This window comes from Rissa tridactyla, chromosome 3, assembly GCF_028500815.1.
Source record: "Rissa tridactyla isolate bRisTri1 chromosome 3, bRisTri1.patW.cur.20221130, whole genome shotgun sequence".
Classification (NCBI taxonomy): Eukaryota; Metazoa; Chordata; class Aves; order Charadriiformes; family Laridae; genus Rissa; species Rissa tridactyla.
Genome location: NC_071468.1, coordinates 24,409,984 through 24,423,399, shown reverse-complemented (window position 1 = coordinate 24,423,399; position 13,416 = coordinate 24,409,984). Strand labels below are relative to the sequence as shown.

The following is a 13,416-nucleotide window of genomic DNA, read 5'->3' as shown; positions in this document are numbered from 1 at the left end:
CCCATGTAATGAAGCATATGGGCTTAAGCTGACATTGTTTGCAAACAGGAAGAGCTTTTGGCAAGAGGAATCGAACATAAAGCGTTCTGCGGGCTGCCTCTCTTAACCCATCTTTGGTTGGCTCCTCTGCTCAGCTGAAACTGGTCGGCTACTTTCTGAGAGGGCAGAGTGCCAACCTAACAGATGGGCAGAAGTGAAGTCATGCCAAAGAACCAGAATGTGCATCTAATTTGATAATTAGGGGCTGAATTTCCCCTCAGAAATATTGCAATGGCAGCACACACCAAGTTTCCAAGCTTAAGGGTACAAGAATATGCTTCAGCTTCTCCAGTTGAGGGTTAATTCTGAACATGACAAAAAAACAACAGAAGTAAGCCATGGAGAAGGGAGGAGACCAACGATGGGTTCCTGTCGTTCAGGATTAGTGTTCTTCAAGGCGAGACGAAACAGAGAGAAGGGGAGGGAAGAAACAGTAAGATTAAGCCTTTATCCTGAAATAGCTCTCCACAAGGGACACCTGCAAATCTTGGCCAACACAGTTCTGTGGCCTTGCGGAAAATAATTTATGCGGAATAGAGATAAAAGCGAGGAACTGATGGCCACTTTACAAAGCATTAAACACGGCTTTCCTGTCCACAAGGAATAGCCAAGCCGATAGCTAGTAAAAGGCAAAGGACAAAGAGTGTTTATGGCTCGGTGGAAATCAAACATAATAATGTACACACGTACTTGGAACAGTTGAGAATTATTGTCTTGCTTTTGATATACAGTGATACAGAGCTATGGCATTCAAATAAAAGAGTTAACGGTAAAAGACAGAAAGATGGGGACCCAAGTGAAATTCACTTTTCCTACATTTTACAAGTTTTCATGCAATAAGACAGCGGTCCTGTAACTATTCTAAAAGTCCTGTTGAAGCAGGCTCTTCTGGGCCGTTTTCCTTTTCATCTTGTGTGTTCCCTCCCCTTTCTCAAACCACTTTACTCAGCAGGATGAGTGCCAAGAGCCATGCAAGGCAGAGTTTGGAAAAAACATTGTTCTAATTTATTCTTCTCTTTCCACTCCTAAAGTGACTCTTCAGATTTACAGCTTTTAAAAAAAAAAATATTAAGAGTCATAACTATGATGGCTTCAGTTAAGTGGGATTTACAGGGTTATACTTTGGATAAAGAATATTTTTTTTAATCCAAAAATTAAATTAATTTTTATCATATAGCCTGGCGTTGAAATATTCCAAGAAGCTAAGAGGTTGCTTACTCTCATCTCACCTACTTTGGAAAGATGACATTTCGAGGGGGCTTTCACATTGCCGGTGGAAGGAAATTAGCTCTCCAGCACAAGCACTGTTCCGAGTTGTATCTTCAGAGCAGAGCAGAAGGCTCAGCCTCAGATTTAAAATAATTTAAAAATGATAGCTGGTAAGTGCCTAAAATCACGTGTGCTGCTTTACAGACCTCCACTGAGACATTTTGCTCTGAAGAAATTTGTCCATGAAACGTCCTTTGTTCTACTGTCAAATTCTGGCAAGCTACTTCCCAGTATAGCGTGAGACTTAATTGGGCTTTTGTTTCATTACCATCAAGACAATGATGCTCAAATGAAGAGCACAACATAGGCAAGTGAGTGAAAGCAATCAATTAGGATGACCCTGAAACTATCTTTTAAGGGAAAGGAAAGGGCTATTTGTTACTGTGGTCACAGGCTAAAAATACAAAATACAAACCTGTCACTTACTAAAATAATATGTAGCTTTCAGAAGCAAATAAATTAAGTGACAGTAACTACAAATAAAAAGCATCATTATGAAGCAAGCTCAAGATTTTATACCACAGTGCCACTGTCACAGCTTAGGAAAACATAGAATTGAGTTAGTGAATTAACGTGAATGCTGGTGTCAAACTGGGGCAAACTCTCACATCCAACTCTACCACAAGTGTCATATTTATAAAGAGCCTAGATGATACAATAAAGGAATCGATGAACACAGAGAGAAACTGTCATAGGACATTTTAGATAAAAATTAATTAGCATGCAATGAATCCAGAAAGTATTTAGCATTGCAAAAAATAAAATATGAAAAAAACAAATCTAAATATTATCCTGATAACTCCCAAATTCAGTATTACATTTGAAGGCAAAAGAACACAAAAGGAGCTAATGCATACTCTACAGGAATAACCCAAGAGTTGATGTGAAATCCACAAAGAAACAGGAATTGGCAAGGCAGCAGCTGCATTCGTGAAGCCAAAAAAGTTTAATGAAAGGGGTAAAACCGCAAGACAAGCCTAAAGACCTTCACGTTCAAGTGTTACTTCAATCATTACCTACACTAAAAGGTGCAATTTCACCAACAATATAGGCAAACACACTCCCTGGCAAGCAAATGACAGCTGTTAATGAAAACTGAGACTTAACCATAAGGGACATAGAGAAGGTCAAGCAGGGTATGCAGCAAGGGCAAAACATTTGCCCATGGTCTAACTAAGGTGGGACTGTCTTGGAGGAGTTCTACGCCACTGTTCTGAAAATTCAGCTCGGCTTTTTGCTTTAAAATCTCATGTCTAGAATTACCTTTTGCTTTGATAAGTAAATGAGCATTTCAGTATCTCTACCCTAGATGAGCCAAACATGACACTGTGCATGTCAGATACTCAGCCAGAGTTCACAGTGGAAGGGTCATCTATTAAACAACAGCATTTTCCCGGAAAAGGCCAAGAAAGTAGTTAGAGCAGGTAAAACAACACAGTTCATGCCATTTTTACTGTCCAACCTGAGATATCACGCAGGTGAGTTTACCACTCTTCCTGACACACAGACATCTAACAAACCGAAAGCAAGCAACCAGCATACCCACGCCATGATGCCATATGCTAGGGACCTCTTTTGTCTCATGCAAACTGGAGTCATCAGTCTCTGGCACAGTGAAGGACACCGCTCCTACAGCACATACACCACACTTGTAAGTTCATTTAAAAGCCTGGGGTATTTCACAGAGCAAGAATAAGAAGTGATACGGATAAACAGGTTGCTCGGCTTTTTGTACAAATTATTAAAGAGCACCAATTGCAGACAGTAGTATTATGCTTTCTTAGCCTGCGTGTTATTACAATAGCATCTGCTGTTAAAAAAAAAAAAAAAATCTAAGAAAGCATCAGAGTTAGAAAGCTATTTTAGAAAAAGAAAGTGGAGATAAAAAAAAATGAATAATCCCAACAGGCACAATTTAAGTGAAACTTCTATTACAGAAACATGATATCAGTACCTCCTGAAAGAGATTGTAAAAAATAATGGAAAAAAACCTGGTGAGACAGGAAGCTTAAACACAGCTAATCTAATGATGACTTTCGTAACACAGGAAGCAAGTATGCTACCAAAGAGATGACAAAACCAGAGATTATTTTAGGCATTTACTTATTCCCAGATCTAGCTAAAAAGTGTGCTAAAGGAATTCAGGTTAAGCACACCAGTCTTACCACTACAGCTTTTTGTTTTAAGATAAAACCATAGCAATTGACTTTGCAAGTACTAACACTCAAGGTTTAATACAACAGAACTTTGCAACAAGTTGTCAAGAGTTACTGACCCCTTTCACACACTCACCTTTGGAAATGCAATTTCCTGTTAAAACTGCTGCCCTGATCCTGCAAACTTCTGTTCACGCAAACGCTCTGGTTTGGTCAGCAGGGCTGCAGGTTACACTGGCAGCAGCGGGACCGGTAAGCATGTGCCGGAGGCTTTGGGATGCAGTGCTCACCAACTGGACTTCCTGCTTGGAGCTTACAGTGCCAAGGTAAATAATCACAATACCATATTGACAGATGTGTCAGAAGTATGAGGTATTAACTAGATTTACTACAGTCTTGAATAACTGAGTTGTAATTTTCCGCTCTCCTAGCATGTAACATAATGATGCGAGGTGTGTTACAATGCCAGTATGTACCCAACTGCAACACTTAACCTTCCATACCTTAGAATCCCTGTGGATTGTACTGGCTTCTCTTGCGTAAGACTCTGAGCCCCTTTTGTCTAATTATGCCGCTCCATAACTACCTCCAGGAAGAGGTCTGAATTTAAGCTAACAAAGTCTCAATTATCTATGCCTTGTAGTCTACCTGGTCAGAGGACGTAAGACGCAGTTGCCATCATTGCGATCCTAGCAGGACAAGGATAATCAGTGCTCAGTCTTACCAGACACAGCAATCGGGCGTTCTTTTGTTATTAATCTCCTCTGACCTTACTGTTTGTCCTTGTAAAGTTCCCACTGTTCATAAGCTAACGCATCTGTGTTTAAATAAACTCAGTACACGAACTGCTTCCACATACTCGATAAAGTATTCTGCTTATGCTTACACCAGATCATCAGAACCACCATTCATTGCCATATTTCTTAAGTCAAGAAGAGATAAAGTATACAAATCACTGAAAATATAATACAAAAGATTTGACACGTACTCCTTAAAGGCATATACAGGCAAATACTGCAATAAAATACTGTAATTGATTCCACTATTTCAAAGTCACCTAAACACAAAGGGAACTTTTCATTGCCTGACACATTTCTAACTCCTGAGAGATATAAACTGCAGAGGTGACGCTTACGGCCATGTCTAGACACCGCTTTTCCAACGCAAAATGCCACAACAGTTGTGGTTATAGGCAACACACAATGCAATCATACACAGCCTGTAACAAAGCACATCACATTTGGGAGACTGCAGATAAACGGTCTTCATCCATTGACAGAACTACTCTTAGTTCATATAACCTTCGATATTTTATAAACTTCACTTGCCTTTCCTATATTTCTCTACCATTATGGGGATGAGAGATACATCATGTTCAAAAAAAAACAAACCCAAAAACAAAACAACAACAAAATCATCAAGCTCTCCTCAATCTCTTTTTATAACAGGCAGAGAACTTGCTGCATAAAGACTTAATGAAACACCCGACACTGACAACATCATGCAGAACAGATTCTGCACTTCCGTGCACGGTCCCTTCCGCTGCAGTTAGCACTCGATACCCAGCACTATCGGTTTGTAACACTGAACAAATTCTTTTAGATTTGACCCCTGTACACAAACATAGCCACACATGCCAGTAAAATAACTTCACTGAGACAGCAGTGGAAGAAATCTGCATATAAGACATCACACAAGCAGTTCCTATCCACACTGGTTCTCTGTGAGATAAAGTTATCACCTTGCTAAAAGCATGTTGTGGAGAGCAGGTCTAATGCTGTCTGATGAAACCTGGTGTACGAAACCTGGCATACAAAGCACCCAGCGCAGCCAGCTTTAAACTAGCTTGGACATCACGCCACAAGACCGCCATAGCCGGGGCAGGAATATACATGGGTTAATGAATATATGGCCTGTCAAATGCCTCAGGATAAAGCAAATGAAGCGCATATCGAAGTACAGGTACAAAGGTATGAAATATTGCAAAGGACACCACTTCATTCATGAAAGCCCCAAAACACTAGTGTTATTTTAACATGGTCCCCACAACAGAGCTACTATTCCTGAGAGATTAATCCAATAAATCATAGAGCTCATTATCAGGAAGTTTTTCTTGATAAACAAACTAGATTCTGCCTTAATCTTATAAAAGTATTTTATTCACTGTATTACCAAAGCATCTTTTTCAACATGTAAGTTTTAAATGTTATTTTATTTTCATTCCCGTCTTTTAACTTTTTTAAGGGGCACTCAAGGAAACTAACATGCTTTGCTTTCCAAACTGCAGCCACAGCGCTCTCAGGCTGTGGCGAAAAGCGTTTTTAAGATAAACATGCACAAGTCCATTTTTTTTATCCCAATAAAGTATCGGAATAATTGAGAAGATCCTTCCCTGTCATTGTCATATTCTCTGTCACTCTGTCTGATTGCAACAAAAAACATGAAGAGATCAAGAAATGCATTTGCTCCGATTTCATCTAAAGTAAAAATTCAATTAAATTATATTATAAATTCACACTACTAAGGACAACAAAGAAAGCAAAATTAAGTGGTATTTAACAGTGCACAATGTTTTCTGAAGTTAGCTGAATACCCCATTTATTGAATAGATTTACTTGCGTGGAAGTTACTGCATTATTGCAAGCTCACAGTCCTGCCTGTCATGACCATTTCAGGGGTGAGAAGGAAGTACAAAATTTCACAGCTGTATGCAGAGAGTTAGTGGTACTTGTCAAGGACACTGAACACACAAAGCTAACACGAAAGTTAATCTAGATGTTAACAAACTTCTATTGTAACGCAAGCTGGAAATACAAAAGTAGGAAAGAAACCTTACATAACATCAACAGAAGTTGACGTTACTGACTAATAGAACAAAATGACTAATTGTCTCCCATGTGTACCCACCCCTTGTCAGATGTTTTGACAGATTAATTAGTGCATGGGTGACAATCTTCATACCTAAGTTAGGTTCTAGGAAAACTGTAAGAATGTATCAGTCTCTCTGGAGAAACCCATTTGTACATCAGAAGAAACAACTGGGCCACCATTAGGCAAGCTTTAATGTTTTTTGAAAGCATGTCCTATCCACATTAACCATTTACCCTTTCAGCAGTGAAGAGTTATATGCAAATATAACATGCCATACAAAAGCTCAGAGCTGTTCTGTGAGCAATTGTTTTAGGTTACTACACCAGCAACAAAGAACAAGAAGAAGAGCTAAAGCAAAAGTAACACAGAGCAAGCAGAGATCTCATAATCCAAGCTACTGTATTCTCCTTGAATTTGCCTCCCTCCATTCCAGCTCCAGGGAAACATTCATCGCTTCATAAGGTCAGATCCTGAAGTAGCGTCAGTAATTCCCTTCCGAAAAAACTGTCTCTTAATTACTAAACTGTAAATTTGCAGGAAATGTGCCTTCATAAATTTGCATATTTAAAAGTGTATGTTTATGACAATTTACCAATTAAACACGGAAACCGGAAAAACTTCTGAGAAATGAACCAGCCATAGAGGAGGGAAGGCGATGACCAAAGAAACCAAAATCCTTAGATACAAGCCAGCTCTTCCCAACACACCATTTGCCTATTGCACCAAACCACTTCTTCTCCTCTTCCTTAGATTGTAATTCAAGATTATGTCTTTTCCTATTTGTAAAGCAGCCAGCATATGCTGCAATGCAGAAAGGAATTTAAAAACATTAATTATCAAATGAAGTCTAACTCTCCATATGCAGCATTCTATTTATTTAAACACTTTTCTCTACATAACATTAAGTAGTATGAAACATTAAACTGCATACCAAAAGCCCTAAGATATGTAACAAGCAAAAATAACCTTCATCTTTAAATGGCAGCTTTTATTTCTAGCTTGTCAGAAAGAAAGTTAATAAAAAAAATTGGAAGTGAAATCTACTAGCAATGAATACACTTAATGTTTGGATTCTAAGTGCTAACCTGTGTCAATAATGCTCTCCTGCAAATATTTTAGTTCTATTTTATGAACAAGATTTCCAACTATGCACAAATACATTTTGGGGCACCAAGCTAGCAAAAGGAACAGGGACACATGGAAGAAAATTTTCAAGAAAACTCTGTCATCACCTTCCTCTGTTCTCAGAGAGAACCACAACAAAGTGGGAAGCAGCAGCACGTAAGTATCAATACTGTGATTTAGCTTCCTCTGCTATCACAGATTCCCACAATACAGTCTTGGCAAAGGTGCAAGGAAACACAGGACTTTTACTCAAATATGTCTACATGAGTTGTTTTATTCACGAGCAGAAACTTGCCCTGTCCACCCTTTGCTCCAAACCTACCAGAGCTCTGAATCTCTGTTAATATTTCTGTCTACCAGCAAAAGACTGCATCAGCCATCCCCTTAAGTTACCAGCCAACTTCTTTATCTGGTAAGCTGACCAAAGCATTTTCCTAAACAGACTGAATGTTCACAGCACTATGAAGAATGTAAATAGACACCAATCCTACTCAGTAGCCCTTAAAGTATGCCAAGTAATTAAAACAAACAAACAAACAAACAGAAAAAACTATCATTTCAGATGCCTTTTTTCCAGGACCTTTGAAATAAATTCCCATCACCCCAAAGCTCATCAGGGTTCTTCCTCCTGAGGCAGGTGTGTTCACATTAAGCGTTTCAGGAAGCTTTTAAGGGAGAAGTCAGATTTTCTCAGAAATCTCTTTTTTCTATATTTGGGGTAAGACTTTCAAGGCCTGCTCCCACTGAAGGCATCTGAAGTTTTACTCCACCTCAGCACAAGGCGAATTAGACCACTGGATATATTCCCCTCTCCTCTCCCTCTGCCCTGGTAAACAACAGGCACAAAGTTTTGTGCAGAAATTCCTCTACACATTGTCTTGCTTTTAAAGCACCTGAGATAAGCACTGCATATCACATTACTCAGAAAATGCAGGGTTTCCACCACCAACAGGATACAGTTTTGCATTGAAAGTTTGCAATGGAAGTGCTGAGAGAAGGGGTTGAAATTAAAATGGCATTTAGAGGTAGACATCAAAAATGGGATCTGGCTTCTATTAGTTGAATCTCTGATTGGCAAAGTCCCCTGATTTTGCCCAGGCTTGTCCAAAAACCTACCTTAATTATCATCATCAATAAAAAGCTAAAGGTATTTTATCTACAAGGTAGTGAATGTCTCCTCTCAAAAGAGGGAGTTCCATGATAAGAGCTAATCTAAAAAACCTGAGGAATGCAAACTATTTTCTCAGTTGTAAAAACAAGAAAGAATTGCACAAACACAAGTTAAAACAACTACTGGTAACCTCGCGCTTCTCCTACACAGCCAACAGCTTCTCCTAGGCTCAGGCTCTATCCAATGTCCTTCAGGTAGCTACACTTTGAGTGAGCCCAGCCTTCAAAGGATGGAGTCCCAAAAGAGCGCATTACTTTTATGCACCTTCACAAGTGCAGGTCTTCCCATTAACCTTATTTTCTGAGTCCAGAAAAGCAGTGCAAGGCTACCTTCAAAATAGCTTGAGCCTCTTCAACGGGGAAGTCAGAAAATCAGTCCACGTTTTATTTTGTAGATAGCTGCCAGGCAGCCCATAAGACAGATCATTCTGGTTGGTCAGACAACCTAAAAGTTACAAAAGACTTTGCTTTTTGTAATGTAGGTTATAGTATAATTTTCTGAAACTTCTAAAAAGTTTAACCGTGTTACACCCTACAGACACTAATCTGTTAACATGAGGTGTTGATTATTAGATCAGTCACAGTGCCTGCTACTAAATCAAATTTTTTTCCCCCACCTTCTCTTCTGCAACAGATTAACATTTACCGTTGATAGATGTGTAAGGATCCCATGGTGTTGGTACACTATTGTTCTGACAATATTTTCTTTGAAAGACCCTCTAAGTTACAGAAGATCTAGTTACCTCCAGAAACTGGTCCACCAATTTGTCAGTCAGACACACAACTACATTCTGTTACAGAATTATAAAATATTTGTATTACCTACACAAATCACAAAATATTCATTGTCTGTTAAAACATACTAGAAATCATTGATCATCATAACCAAATCAATTAGTAAGAGATATCAATGCTAACTGCCTTTTAAATGAAGCCTGTCATTTCTGTTCTTCTCTACACCAGCTCAGGCCACAACAAAGCATTCCTCAATAAATGAAAATGTCAGACTTCATTGTGTTAAAGAGTTGAAGTCCAACATATACTTTCTGTGAAGACTGAATATATATAAAAAAATAAGTCTTTCAATTCCACCTGCATTAATATTTAATTAAAGCCACCATCATTCACAGTACAATACAGAAATTAAATTGCTGTAGGGGGTCAAATCATCAGCCCGATATCCTGTTTCTAACAGTGGCTTACCCTACGTCCTCCAGAAGAAAACATAAGAAATAGCAGAGCACACACTGATAGCATGATTTCTCCTAAGGCAAAGTTATTAATCCCCAGCAGATATTGTTGATTTATGCCCTAGATCGTCACAGTTAACATCCCTTTGGCTGTAGCTGTGACTGCTCCTCCTGTCCCTAGGAATTGTTCACTTTATCATCCTAGCAGATTTTTGGTTTACATGCTTTCCTTTGGTGGTATTATAATTACTTGTCTTTTTTAAAAATGGTGATTTAGGGGTATCGTATACATTGTCTTTCAAACTACACCCTATAACTAGTCATTGTATCAAAAGGTAATGGAATTATTATTTATTAATGGCCAAACATCATTTTGCACATATATATCATATGTCCTCTAATCGACCTCCTTGAAACAAAGCTACGCTAACATTTTCAGTTCAACTTCATTTGAATATCTTCCAATCTCTCTTCTTTTATCAAAGAGGATCACAAATTAATTATTCCAGATGAATTTGAGCACAAGTTTAATAATGTCCTTTGTGTTACTAACACAGCATTGCACAATGACTGTGGCATTTTTTTCTGCCCAATGCTAAGCATTAAGGTGGTGTGCAAGTTCAAATAAAACGTTGTTGAAATCTTCCTCCCCACCTTAGTAAATACAGTTAATTTACAATCCAGTAACATGAACGAGTAATTTGATTATTCCCTCCAACATGCGTATTCTTGAATTTATCAACATCATCTGCTATGCTTCCCTTTTACCCAGCTTTCTTGGATTCCCTTTACAATTTCTCAGTCTTCTTCAATCTTGCCTAATCCAAATACTTTTGCATCATTAGCAAGTTTTGGCACACCATCATTCATCTAGTTTATTAAATCACCAACATCCACGTTCACCACCCTCTTTTCAGAGTTGTTTCTACATCACATGGTAATTTAAGGTTTACATTGTTACTGACAAAAAAAAAAAGTATTCTTAGTCATAAGAAAAAGTATACTCTTTGAGAACTAGAAAAGAGAGTTCCACTTTCCAAAAGACTTGCTTGGTTTTCAGCAAAGCTGGGTTTCTAAACACTTCACATGAGCAGAACGCAAGACCATCACAACATCTACGGGACACCAGAAGGGGGCTGGGGCTCTATGCTCTCTTCTTCCCAGGACATCATTCATCCAACATGTCACATACCTGACTCCCTCCAGAAAAATACTTTGGTTAGAAATCCTTCTTAATGTTACCTAAATTTATGCTTAATTAGTGCTAAGTTTATAGTCCCTTAGGTATTTTCAGAAGTTGCTCATGTATAGTTGACTATAATATGTACAACTGCTTATTAGGGCAGCAATGATAGGGGAAAAATGTATTTTAAAACAAATATGCACATTCTTTTTACATGCTTTGTGCCACATCATAGTCTTGTGTCCTTAATTCCAGATGGCTCTTTTAGCATTGATTTGCTGACCTTGAGAAACACTTTACAGAGCAATCTCAAAGCCTTCTTTACTCTCCTTTGCATCTAAAGCCAAAAAATACCAATCAACATCATTCAGACGGCAAGGCATTGCATTTGCATTACCTCTATTTGACCACACTCTGATCTTGCCAATTCACTAAAACTGGGCCAAATTTCATTATATTATGCACGGACATTGAAAGTTGGAGACAATTAAATGAAAATGCTCCTAATCTTTCAAACCTTCACAAGAAGTCATCCTTGAATTCAGTAGGTTTTGTTTTTTTTAAAAAATGTATTCCATTATACATTAACAAGTAAAAACCAACAGATTTAGCTAGTGAAAATCATTCTCGTTAACTCAAAAGAAAAATAGCTTAACTGTGCTATCTTAACAGAACTGGTAAAACCAATACTAAGATTTCTTGCCTACCAAAAGCACCAAATGTGAATAAACAGATTAAAATTACCTAAAGGTTTATTTAAACAGAAGAGGTGCAAGAAGAAGAAAAGAATAGTATGTACGCATTTAACAAGGAAAGCCAAATCTGATTTTCATCTAAAAAATAATAATGTCAATAACAATTCAATTCCTCATATATTTAAGATAAGCTGTACCTTGTTATATCTTTTCACTTAAAAATTTTCAGCAAGCTCCAATTTCATCTTCTGGTTTCTTATCATTACAAAACTATCCAGACATTTCAATCATCCATTTTGTCAGCTGGCTTTAAAGTAAAAAAAAAACAAACCAAACTATCCCCAAAGACCCGATAGTCAAGCCAAATACTCAAATACTATTAAGAGACAGGAAGAAGAAAATAACTATCCCAATAATGCATACAACCCAAAAATAAAGATGTAGTGTTACTGCCTCAAAACCACACTATTTCACAAAAGATATGCAGACCAAGTTAACAAAACCCCCATAACCTGCTAAAGCACCTGAACGTCAGCTTTTGGACACTTGGACATTCTACTCATTGGTCCTTTCACACCCCAGAGTTCCCCTCGCTTCCTCCTACAGCCCAGAGGAAAAAGGAAGACTGCAGTTCCTACTCCTGGGGCTATTTCCACATTTTTGAGGAACCCTGTTCCTTCAGGGCATGTGAGATGTTTCCTCATAGATCACCTCTTCAGTTCCAAGTGCACAGCAAACCAGAAGGCCTTAAGCAGAAGGTGGGCACCCCGCAGGACAGGCTATACTCAATCTGGACACGGACTGGATCTGGCACAACCCGAGGAAGCTACGAGTGCCCACTGAGTTTTCAGGCATCCTGTGCTAGGTGCAGGAGGATGGGGTTAGACAGTCGAACAAAAATCATACTTTTATCAGTCTTGGACATCAGCTCAGGTCTACCTCAGTTCCTTTAGGACCTAGTCTTTAATTTTTATTTTTAATATATTTTTCAAAACAATCCAAGATGTGGAGGCAGCAGTTTTCACAGAGTCTCTGAATAGAGAACCGGCAGGTTTAAAAAAGTGGAATCAGACCTTTTGACATAAAATTTCAGAGAATCTTGTCCACAGGCATACTCCTGAGAGAAGAAACATCTATAGGGTAATGATTTGGTTTCAAAGATCAGGAACTGTTCCAGTGGAACTCCACAAAGTATAATAGGCCAAGGCATGCTGCACTTCACGGTGGACTTAAGACATAAAAAGAGACTTTTATGGCATCTGCTCAGCATAAAAATTAAGCCTTTATTGAAATATTCTTGTAATTGAGCTGGATACACATGCACAAATATATTGCATACTAAGTATTATAGCCTGGCTCCTGCAAAGACTTGTATACATGTTTATTATTATGCATATAAAAGAAATTCTGTGGTTTCAAAAGCACTCTTCATGAACGTGAATTTAAGCACATGGGTGGGCCTTTGCAGGACTAGGACCCATACACTACTGAGCAGCACTGCCTGCTGAAAACTTCTTACCTTTTGTATAGTACCACCAGTTTATAAAACCCCCCTCAGCTGACTAACCCTTGCAACAGAGAAGGACTGGCCTCCAGCTGAGGAGCTGGAGTTTAAGTACACTTTTCACACTGCATATATCTATGCTAAACTTAAATCCAGATTAAAATGAGCTACTTAAGTAACATTTAATCAAACACAGCCTCATTGGATATGAGGA

At 38.4% G+C, this 13,416-nt stretch overlaps 1 protein-coding gene across 4 annotated transcripts in view; it reads right to left on the bottom strand.

Moving 5' to 3' along the window:
• PTPN14 (protein tyrosine phosphatase non-receptor type 14) overlaps positions 1 to 13,416 on the bottom strand; it is a 129,692-nt gene that overhangs the window by 105,443 nt on the left and 10,833 nt on the right. The window contains exon 1 of one of the 4 annotated variants that reach the window (XM_054194491.1): positions 6,080 to 13,393. The exons of the other annotated variants lie outside the window; for them this stretch is intronic. The gene's annotated coding sequence lies outside the window, so the exon portion shown is untranslated. Of the gene's footprint in view, positions 1 to 6,079; positions 13,394 to 13,416 lie in introns of those variants that run through there. 4 annotated transcript variants of the gene reach the window in all.